We start from the raw sequence: 9642 nt of genomic DNA, 5'->3' as shown, positions 1-9642 counted from the left end.
CCTTCACCACGGCCAAGACCATCACCACGGCCTCTACCACCACCACGGCCAAGACCATCACCACGGCCTCTACCACCACCACGACCAAGACCATCACCACGACCTCTTCTAAGACCTAGTTGACTCCCTCTTTGTTGCCTAGTTCCTCGTTGGCTTGTTTGATTTGGGTGGTTTGGCACTCCACCACTTGTGATCCCGCCTGAATACCTTCTTGAATGCCTGGGCCTCCTTGGGCGTGAACCCCTCCTATCAACTTCTTCATCGGGACCATCGTCATCGGAGTCCGATGCATATGCACGGGAAAAAGGGATGGATTGGTCTATTGTCTCTTGCACATGATATTGGTCGAGATCACCCACATTGTTGTCATGGAGATCAACTTCGTTGTCATCCTCCTCGTACTCATCATTCTCCTCTTCAAAAGCTTAATTTTGGTTGTTTGGAGTCGGGCTCAATGTTGGACAATCTTGTTGCGTGAAATGAGGTTCACTCATTTGATCTTGGTTCATTGATGGGGGGGTGCTAGCAACCAACGGGGAGGGGTTCCGGTTCAAGTCCAAATTCAAAGAGACTCAACCTTCTTGGAGGCAAATAACTCAAGAGCCTTGTCTAGAGATTTGGCAACCGTCTCCTTGTATGCAACCCAACGTTGCTCGGAGTTCACACGCATTGTCTTCCAACGGATGTGCATTCCAAAACCAACATTATGCCTTCCCTCGAACTCAACAATATAACTTGGGTCCATCCAATTCAAATCATTCCTCACTTGTTCCAAGAGCTCCGCATAGCTAGGACTACTCTCAAACACCATGTCAAGCTCATCCGGGTCCGGCTCAACATTGCCTTTCAAAAAGGCCTCTTTATCCACATGATGAACATAAACACATGTTCTCCCCATCCCTACAATAATAAAAAACACACATATATCAAATAAGTACTTAACAAAAATATTTGCACAAAATACATATGCCCTAACATATATATGAATTAATAACCCTAACACCCACTTAACAATAACCACAACCCTAACCATAGCATAACCCTAACACCAACATGAAACACACATAACCCTAACCCTAGCATACTATGAAATCCTAACCATACCAAATTAGCAAAGAAACATAACATGATTCAACACAAATTTCCAAATCCAAGAAAAAACTAGGGTTTCCCCAAACTAGCTAGATTTGAGAAAATGTGACAATTCCTATGGATGAAAACGAGGGGATCAGAGGAGATTACCTTAAGGGAGGGCTTGGCTTCGAAATCCACGGTCAAATACTCCAGATTTGCAAGATTTGATAAGAATTTGAGAGGGGGAGAGGGGAAGAGAGGAGGGGCGCAAGGCTAAGGGTTTGGGTGGGGTGGGTGGTGTGTGGGGTGGGGGTGGGAGGGGAGAGAGGGTGGGGCCAGCCTAAGTGGCACACAGACAATGCAGCGCCTAAGACACAGGCGCTGCACATTACAAGTGTAGCGCCCTAGCCTTAGGCGCTGCACTGCTGTCTGTGGGGCCGCAACTGGACCAGGGCTGCCACGCTGGCAGGAGGTGCGACGCCTAATGGAAGGGCGCTGCACTGTAGGGTGCGGCGCCTAGCTGTCGGGCGCCACACTAAAGGGTCAGCAGAGTGAAATTTTTTCGAGAGCAGCTCAGTTTGTGATTTGATTTTGACCTCAAGTCAAATATGTGATTTTTGCCATTGTTAGCATGCCAATGGTGGATCTGCACACCCTGTAGTCCATCCCTTCATGTAAATTGGTGTAGGTGAAATCGTGAGGGAGATCAACATCACTGAATGATTCCTCATGCAGGTCGTAAGCCTTCACTATCCCCACCTCGTACATCATATAGAGCACATCATGCTGTATCACAGAGTACGAGTTTCAGAAGAAGGTTGCACGCTCTACACAGTACGGGTTTCCGGCCATAGCTGCGTGTTCTTCCGAGAGGCCAAAATGTGGTTAGACTGGGATATGGGTTTGCAGGGCGCGGAATGGCTGTAAAATGGCTATGGCATGGACAAGAATACACACTGCATCACGGGGGTGCCGGGTCAGCAAAGGATGAGCAGACCAGGCCAAACGAAGGTGGCGTGGTGTCTTACTGGTCCAGGATGCCCGTTCGAGAAGTTGACCCAATGACGACTGGAAGCGCCCCATCACAAGAAGCAAGGAGTAGGGGGAGTAGGGGCGGCAAAAAAAAAGTTTCTACTGTAAAAGTTTCCCGGGTTCAGAGGCTTCCTGGGCTTTCTTGTCGGGATCCACTTCTAGGTAGTCAGGCTGACGGGGGAGGCCGGCCCGTGCTCATGAGCGGCTACAGCCAAGTCTCTCTGTACGGCGAATTTTGCCTATCCTTGTACTGCACAAAACATAAATATATGAGTCAACCTGAAACATTCATCAGATGCTAAAAACTTCAGACAAAGAAGGGTGAACCATGCCTTTTCCTGAAGATCCAAGTGAACATGTACGCACTGAACGAAGTGATAAGTGATTGCATTGTAGTTTGTCACAACACTGTAATCACAAAGTAGAGGCGTACGTTTTTGTTATTTCAGTCACAAAAATATTCAGCAAATCACTAAAACTGACCAAAAAACTGCGTAGCTAGGCTGTCCGACGCAAACCTCAACGAGTACACCGGAATGTATGCTTTTTTGGGGCTTGATTTAATGGGCCTTTTCTGCTGCAACATAAAAGAGCCGTCCAGAGGCATTCACTCGTTGCAGCAAAAGGTGCCGAACCTTGCATACCGAGCTGGCCAATACCAAAATGGCAACTTTCAACGTCAGCAGGAGGGCAACACAGCTAGGAACTTTTTGTAAAACTGACTTAAAGTAGACCATGTAGCTGTTTTCCCAAATTGGTTCCTGTCGCCCACTGCCATAGAAGAAAGGAGCGTCTGTTTTTTGCCCTCAAGTGCACTGACAAATCAGGCACTAGCCTTCCATTTCGGGTGTACATTGTCATAAAGTACCATGCAGAACTTTCCTCTTCAGTCACGGCGAAATTCAACAATTCAAAAATTCGAAACCTTATCCACAAAAGGTGCAGATCTCAAAGAGCATCAACGGTTCCGATAGCACACATCCCAGCCGCTGTTGATAGGAAATCCAACGTGAGATGAATGAATCGAGTAAATCCCAAGAAACCACCACAATGAGGACTAGGTTATCAGAAAACACTACGTTACATTGTTTTTTCGACAGAAACCACCATTTCTAGCGTAATTCTTTTGCAAATAATACTGATCGGCGGTTAGAATGCTTTGAGCAAGTCTATGACAGATGGGTCACATTCGTCACGAGCTGACTTGGAAAAAAACACCACCTGGCACTTTGACCGGTCAAAATGCCCTTCCTGGCGCAACCCACCATGTCGTCCTCACACTCCCATGCCAACACCCTCACGCCCGCCAGCCAGCCACGAGCCTGGCTCCATCTTCCCTTGCCGGCGTGGTCCCTGCTCGTCCCCACACCCCGCCTTCTTCCCTCGCCCCCGGATCTGGCCCAACCGCGACGCTCTGCCACTGTGTCGTCCCCGATCTGGTTCGAGCTGCAATCGAGCCGTCCTCGATTTGGATCAAGAAGTCGCTGGTCCCTCTCCTCTTCTTCGCCCCCAGGATGACGGCAAACGGCGGGGAGACCCAACAACTAATGCACGCGCGGAAGGAGGGGCGGACGGCAACTGCTCGCCTTCTCAGAGAGCCGGCTGCCGAAGTAGACCAGTAGACATCATGTCGTTGGTGGCACGTGCGCCTGGCTCGCTTCCAAACCACCAGCGGTAGGCCGAAGAGAGCCAGTTGGGGAGCCCCACGCTGCCGAGCAGGTGGTGCCCTACAGTGGGCGGAGTAGCTAGTTCGCCCAATTCTGCAACGGAGACGGCGTTTTCAGCCACTAGCGTGAAGTTCCGTGGTGGGGCCAGCGTCTCCGGCCACCAGTGCGAAGTTCCGCAGCGGGGACGACGTCTCCGGCCACCGGCATGAAGTTTCGCGACGGGGACGGCGTTTTCGGCCACCCGCGTGAAGTTCCGCAGCGAGGAAGGCATCTCTGTCACCGCCGCAAAGTTGCCAGTGAGCTGCATCGCCAGGTCAATGCAGCTGGGCAGTGGTCTGCTCATGTCCACGCGGCATTTTTTGACTATTTAAAGTGCTGAGGTGGTGTTTTTTTGGCCAAGTCAGCCTGACGAACGGGGCCCATCTGTCATAAACGTGCTCAAAGTGCTTTAATCTGCCAACCATGTTATTTGTAAAAAAGAGTATTCTAGACATGGTGATTTCTGCCAAAAAAACATAATGTTTTCTGATAATCTAGCCCTCATCGTAGTGGTTTTTTTCAATTTACTCTGAATTCAACGGAAAGTGGAATTTCCAAACATAAAGGGGATGCAAAGAACAAGACAATCAAACACGTAAATAGCGCATCCTAGCGCTAGCCACCATATCGATTTTTACTGTGCTAGCGAGAGAGAAAAAAACGAAAGGGGTAAAAAGGGGCGGATGATACCAAGCGGAGACACAATTGGGCGAGACCTAGCCTAGGGTCTCCGAACCAGCCCCTTGTCTCTTTGACGGCGCCGCCTCCTCTCCTCTCTCTCGATTCCCTTCGCACCGCCACACCTTCTCCGAGTCCCTCCTCTTCCCCGCGCCGTCGGCCTCCCTCCTCTGTGTCTCTTCTCTCCGAGTCGTGGGCCTCCTCGGCGCGGTTGCAGTGGCCGAACAAGAGGAAGAGGAGCTGTAGCGTCTGGTTCATGTTAACGTGTCATGTATTGTACCATTGTATTTGTAACGTTGTAGCTCCTGTACCTGACTCCTCCTTTCTAGGATCTTTACCTGCACGACTAGTTCACGGCCTGCATGCCTGATCTTGTGGAAGGCCCCGGCTATATGTAACTCTCTCGATGAGTAATACAGTGTGCAGTGCATACTCATCCTCTTTGTTGGTATCCGTCGCCATGGCTTTCGAGGACATCTTCGGCGAGCCCCCTGCCTCTCCGGCCGCTCCTGTCTCCTCCTCTCCGTCCTCCACTCTAGGGACCTCTCCTCCCTTATCCTCGACCACCATGCCCGCTGCAACCTCCGCTCTCGCCACCACAGCCATCTTCCCCATGCCTTCTCCTCCTGACCTTCTCCTTCACAACTTTCACAACGACCACATCTCCAACCATATCAAGTTCAAGCTCGACCCCACTGAGAACAACTACATCAAGTGGTGCACCTTCTTCACCTGTGTCCTCACATAGTACCGCGTCCAGGATCACATCGAGCGCCGTCCTCCTCCTCACCCCGACGACGCCTGGCTTGCCGTGGATCAACGGCTGGTCCTTTGGATCCTCTTCACCCTCACGGATTCCATCCTCGAGCTGATCATGGGCGGCGCCGTCGACGCCTACACCGCCTCGCAGCGCATCCGGGACTACTTCCTGGCCAACAAGGGCGCCCAGTACCTCCACCTCACGCGCCAGTACCGAAACTTGAAGCATGGCGACCTCTCTGTCTCCGACTATGCTCGCCGCCTCGAGTCCCTCGCCGACGGCCTAGCCGACACCGGTAACCCCGTCTCCGATCCAGATCTTACCATGCAGTTCCTTCATGGCCTCGACGCCCGCTTCGACACCATTCGCACCATCTTGGGGGACACGGTGCCTCTCCCCCCGTTCAGCATCGCGCGCTCTCGCGTGGATCTTTCGGAGTACACCATCAACCTTCGCGCCGCTGAGGCCGGCGTCGCCGCCCTCACTGTCTCCAACGACCGCGGCGACCGCGGTGATCGTGGTGATCACGGCAACGGCGGCAACGGCCCCGGTAGCAATGGCAACGGCCCCGCTCCCTGCGGCTACGGCGCCAACGGGGCCCGCTCTGGCGGTGGCGACCGCGGACGTGGTCATGGGTGCGGTGGTGGCCGCGTCCGCGGCCACTCTGACTCGTCCGGTATGGGCTCCTACTCCAACTCCGCTGCGCCGCCACCCTGGACTAGCTACTTCACCCCGTTCGGCATGGCTCTACCACAACCTTGCCCCGAATGTATTCCGCCAAACGCTGCTGGCGTGCTGGGCCCGCGGCCTGGTGTGCACTCCCAGGCGTATCCCTTGATGCTGTCGGGCCCTGCATCATCCCTCGCCCCGCAGCCGTACTCCTACGGTTCTCCTGCTTGGGATCACGCTGCACTCTTTAGTCACGCCCACAGCCAGCAGGGCGTCCTAGCGTACGGGCCGGACTGGATCCTCGACTCCGGCGCGTCCACACACGTCACCGGCAATCCTGGTAACCTCTCCACGTTTCGCTCTTTACCTCAGCATTTTTCCTCGAGCAATATCGTTGGCAATGGCCATCGCCTTCCTATCATCGGAATGGGCTCCACCACACTCCCCTCCACCAATCTTTCTCTTCAGGATGTTGTCGTTTGCCCTAATATTGTCAAAGATCTTATTTTCGTTCGCAAATTGTCTCATGATAATAATGTTGAGGTCGCGTTTAATCCCTTTGGCTTTTCTGTGAAGGCTCTTCCCACCAAGACTCCGCTCATGACGTCCAGTAGCACTAGTGCAGAACCGGGCTTTAGCGTCGGTTCGTAACGGCCTTTAGTACCGGTTCAGCAACCAGCACTAAATAGTGGGGACTAAAGGTCCCCCCCTTTAGTACCGGTTCGTCACGAACCGACGCTAAAGTGCCACCACGTGGCACGAGCCAGGCCTTGGTGCCTGTAGGGCTTTAGTACCGGTTGGTAATACCAACCGGTACAAAATGTTTGGGTGTGTTTTTTTCTTTAATTTTGTGTTTTCAATTTAATTTAGTGATTGTTTTGTATTATAATGAGTTGTTAAATCATTAGGTGAAAGTACCGCAGATTAGTTTCGAATGGATTCATGTGGATCCTAGCTATAGCTAAGTGATCAAGTATATGCCATATATATCCATATTATACTTGATCATGTATAATATGGATATATATGGCATCTACTTGATCACTTAGCTAGGATCCATCAAGCTGAAACTAATCTGCGGTTTCTTTCATTAAATGATATAATAACTCATCATCATCATCATCATCATATTAATATAAAAACTCTTGCATCATATCATCAACATCAGTATATATACTACTCCCTCCGTCCCGTAATATAAGAACGTTTCTGACACTAGTGTAGTGTCAGAAACGTTCTTATATTATGGGATGGAGGGAGTAGCTAGCTAAAAATCATCATAGTCATCATTATCACTATTTAATCATCATAGTCATTACCGCTATCTAATCACCACCAACACTAGCTTAAAGAAGAAACATTCACTTGTACCAGAAGTAAAAATATCATCGAGTTCAACATGATGGTCATGATATTATAAGCGTTCATTACACCACAAAAGCAAATCACTCTTTGAGATTAAGTTCAGGACGAAGAACACTAACATGAGAGGACAAGTACGTACTAAGAGCATGAACTAGCTAAATCACTCCTGCTGCTCTCTCTCAGGTAAAATAGCATAGAACATGTATTACTCTCCTGATTCATCATACTGGAGCATGCAGATGAACCTGTCTCCTAATCATGGGCTGTGCTTCTCATTGCTGCCCCCTAGTACTTCTCTGCGATCGTTAACAATTTTCCTCCAATCTTTCACTATTAAGCATTCATCGCTTCTAGAAATCCTGAATGCACTCATGTGCAATGCAGGATATCTTGGCCATAAGCTAACAATTGACATGCGACCTTTAGTCTCGATCCACTGAGGCACAACTGTCATTGGGAGTCCCTGTTGAAGAACATCGTATAGTAATTAATATACTTAGCAATCAAAGTTTAGCAAAAAAATTATGTATGCAAAACATGCACTGAGCACAAATAGTAAAAATCTTACCATCATTGCTAAATAGATGTGACCGTAGTTCAATACAATCACTATTGGTCACACATTTTGCGTACTAACATATGTAATTGCAGGAAGAAAATTTGTCTTGACAGTATGAAGATCCTCAAGCCATGAAACATAAGGACTTATCTCCTCGAAGTTTAGTTCAGCTCCGGGACAGTAGTAGGTCATGTCTACCAAGCGCCGGACATGTTTGCTTGAATGGAAATAAGCTGTCAATAGAGATTAGTTGTCAACTATTTTTGAATAAACAATATAAAAGACATAAATATGGGTGAGAAGAACTCACATAATGGTAGAACTGGAGGCGTCTGCACATCGACCCAGATGTCTCTATTACCTTCAATATCATCTTCCGGATGAATATCAAAGGTGATCACCATATCAGGCTCAAATGCATAAGCATTGCATAGTACTTGCCAAGTTTTGCATTCAAAATAGGTGTACGTGTTTGCATTGTATACTTTGACGTTTAAAGTATAACCATGCTTAGTTTTCAGGTAAACTCTCTTTAGCTCCATAGTTTACATAGCATTAAAACCTATCTTATCCAAGACAAAAATTCTTGCATGATAGGGGATGCGCTAGTAGAATAGTGAAAATTAAAAATTATAAGTTGAAGCAAATGAAGCATATATAAGTCATGTTTAATTACGAAAAAAGACTTGTCATTGTGACCTACTGTATCAAATTCGAAGATCTCATCCAGCTTGATGCTGAATCGCCTATCATCAACAAGAAATTTCTGTCGTATAGTCCGCACTGGTCTTCACAGTATTCGCACATAATGAAATCTTTTTCATCGTCAGACGACATTTTCTTTGTTCATATAGGTGAAACATTAAACACTTACTAATTCTATTAATTCAACTAATTCAACAACTTCTATTAATTCAACTAGTTCAAATAATCTCATATACCTAAATTTTCTTACTAAAAATAAAGTAGTTATATTAATTCAACTAGTTCAACTAAGCATTTACTAATAAAAATAAACAAGTTATATTAATTCAACTAGTTCAACTAAGCAATTACTAATAAAAATAAACTAGTTATATTTATTCAACTAGTTCAAATAATCTCATATACCTAAATTTTCTTACTAAAAAAACTAGTTCTATTAATTCAACTAGTTCAACTAAGCATTTACTAACAAAAGTAAACAAGTTATATTAATTCAACTAGTTCAAATAATCTCATATACTTAATTTTTCTTACTAAAAATAAACTAGTTCTATTAATTCAACTAGTTCAACTGAGCATTTACTAAAAATAAACTAGTTATATATTCATCTAGCTAACAATTGACATTAATATTTAACAACTTTTCTATCTAATGCATCTAACATTAACATTCTAACATTCTTATCTACGAAATTCATCTAACATTACTCTAAACAATAGAAAACAGAAAATAAGTAAAAATATATGTGTGTGTGTGTATGCGTGTGTACATGTGTGTGTAGTGTGTGTGTATGTGTATGTGTTTATATGTGTGTGTGTGTGGGTAGTACGAGCGGGCCGGGGTGCGGCGGTGTACGGGCGGCGACGGGGACGGCGCGACGACGGGCGGCGGGCCGGGGGCGATCGACGATGGGCGGCGGGCCGGGCGATCGACGGCGACGTACTCGAGGCGCGGCGGCGCGAGACGGCGACGGCGCGCGGCGGGGGCGGCGAGGGCGGCGGGGGCGACGGCGATGTTGCGCGCGCGAGAAGTGGAGACGAAGTGGTCGACGATGGAACTGATTTTTCGTAAGTGTAGTATATATAGGAGGGGC

The sequence above is a fragment of the Triticum dicoccoides genome, chromosome 1B (assembly GCF_002162155.2).
Source record: "Triticum dicoccoides isolate Atlit2015 ecotype Zavitan chromosome 1B, WEW_v2.0, whole genome shotgun sequence".
Lineage (NCBI taxonomy): Eukaryota > Viridiplantae > Streptophyta > Magnoliopsida > Poales > Poaceae > Triticum > Triticum dicoccoides.
Note: the sequence above shows the minus strand (reverse complement) of the source record.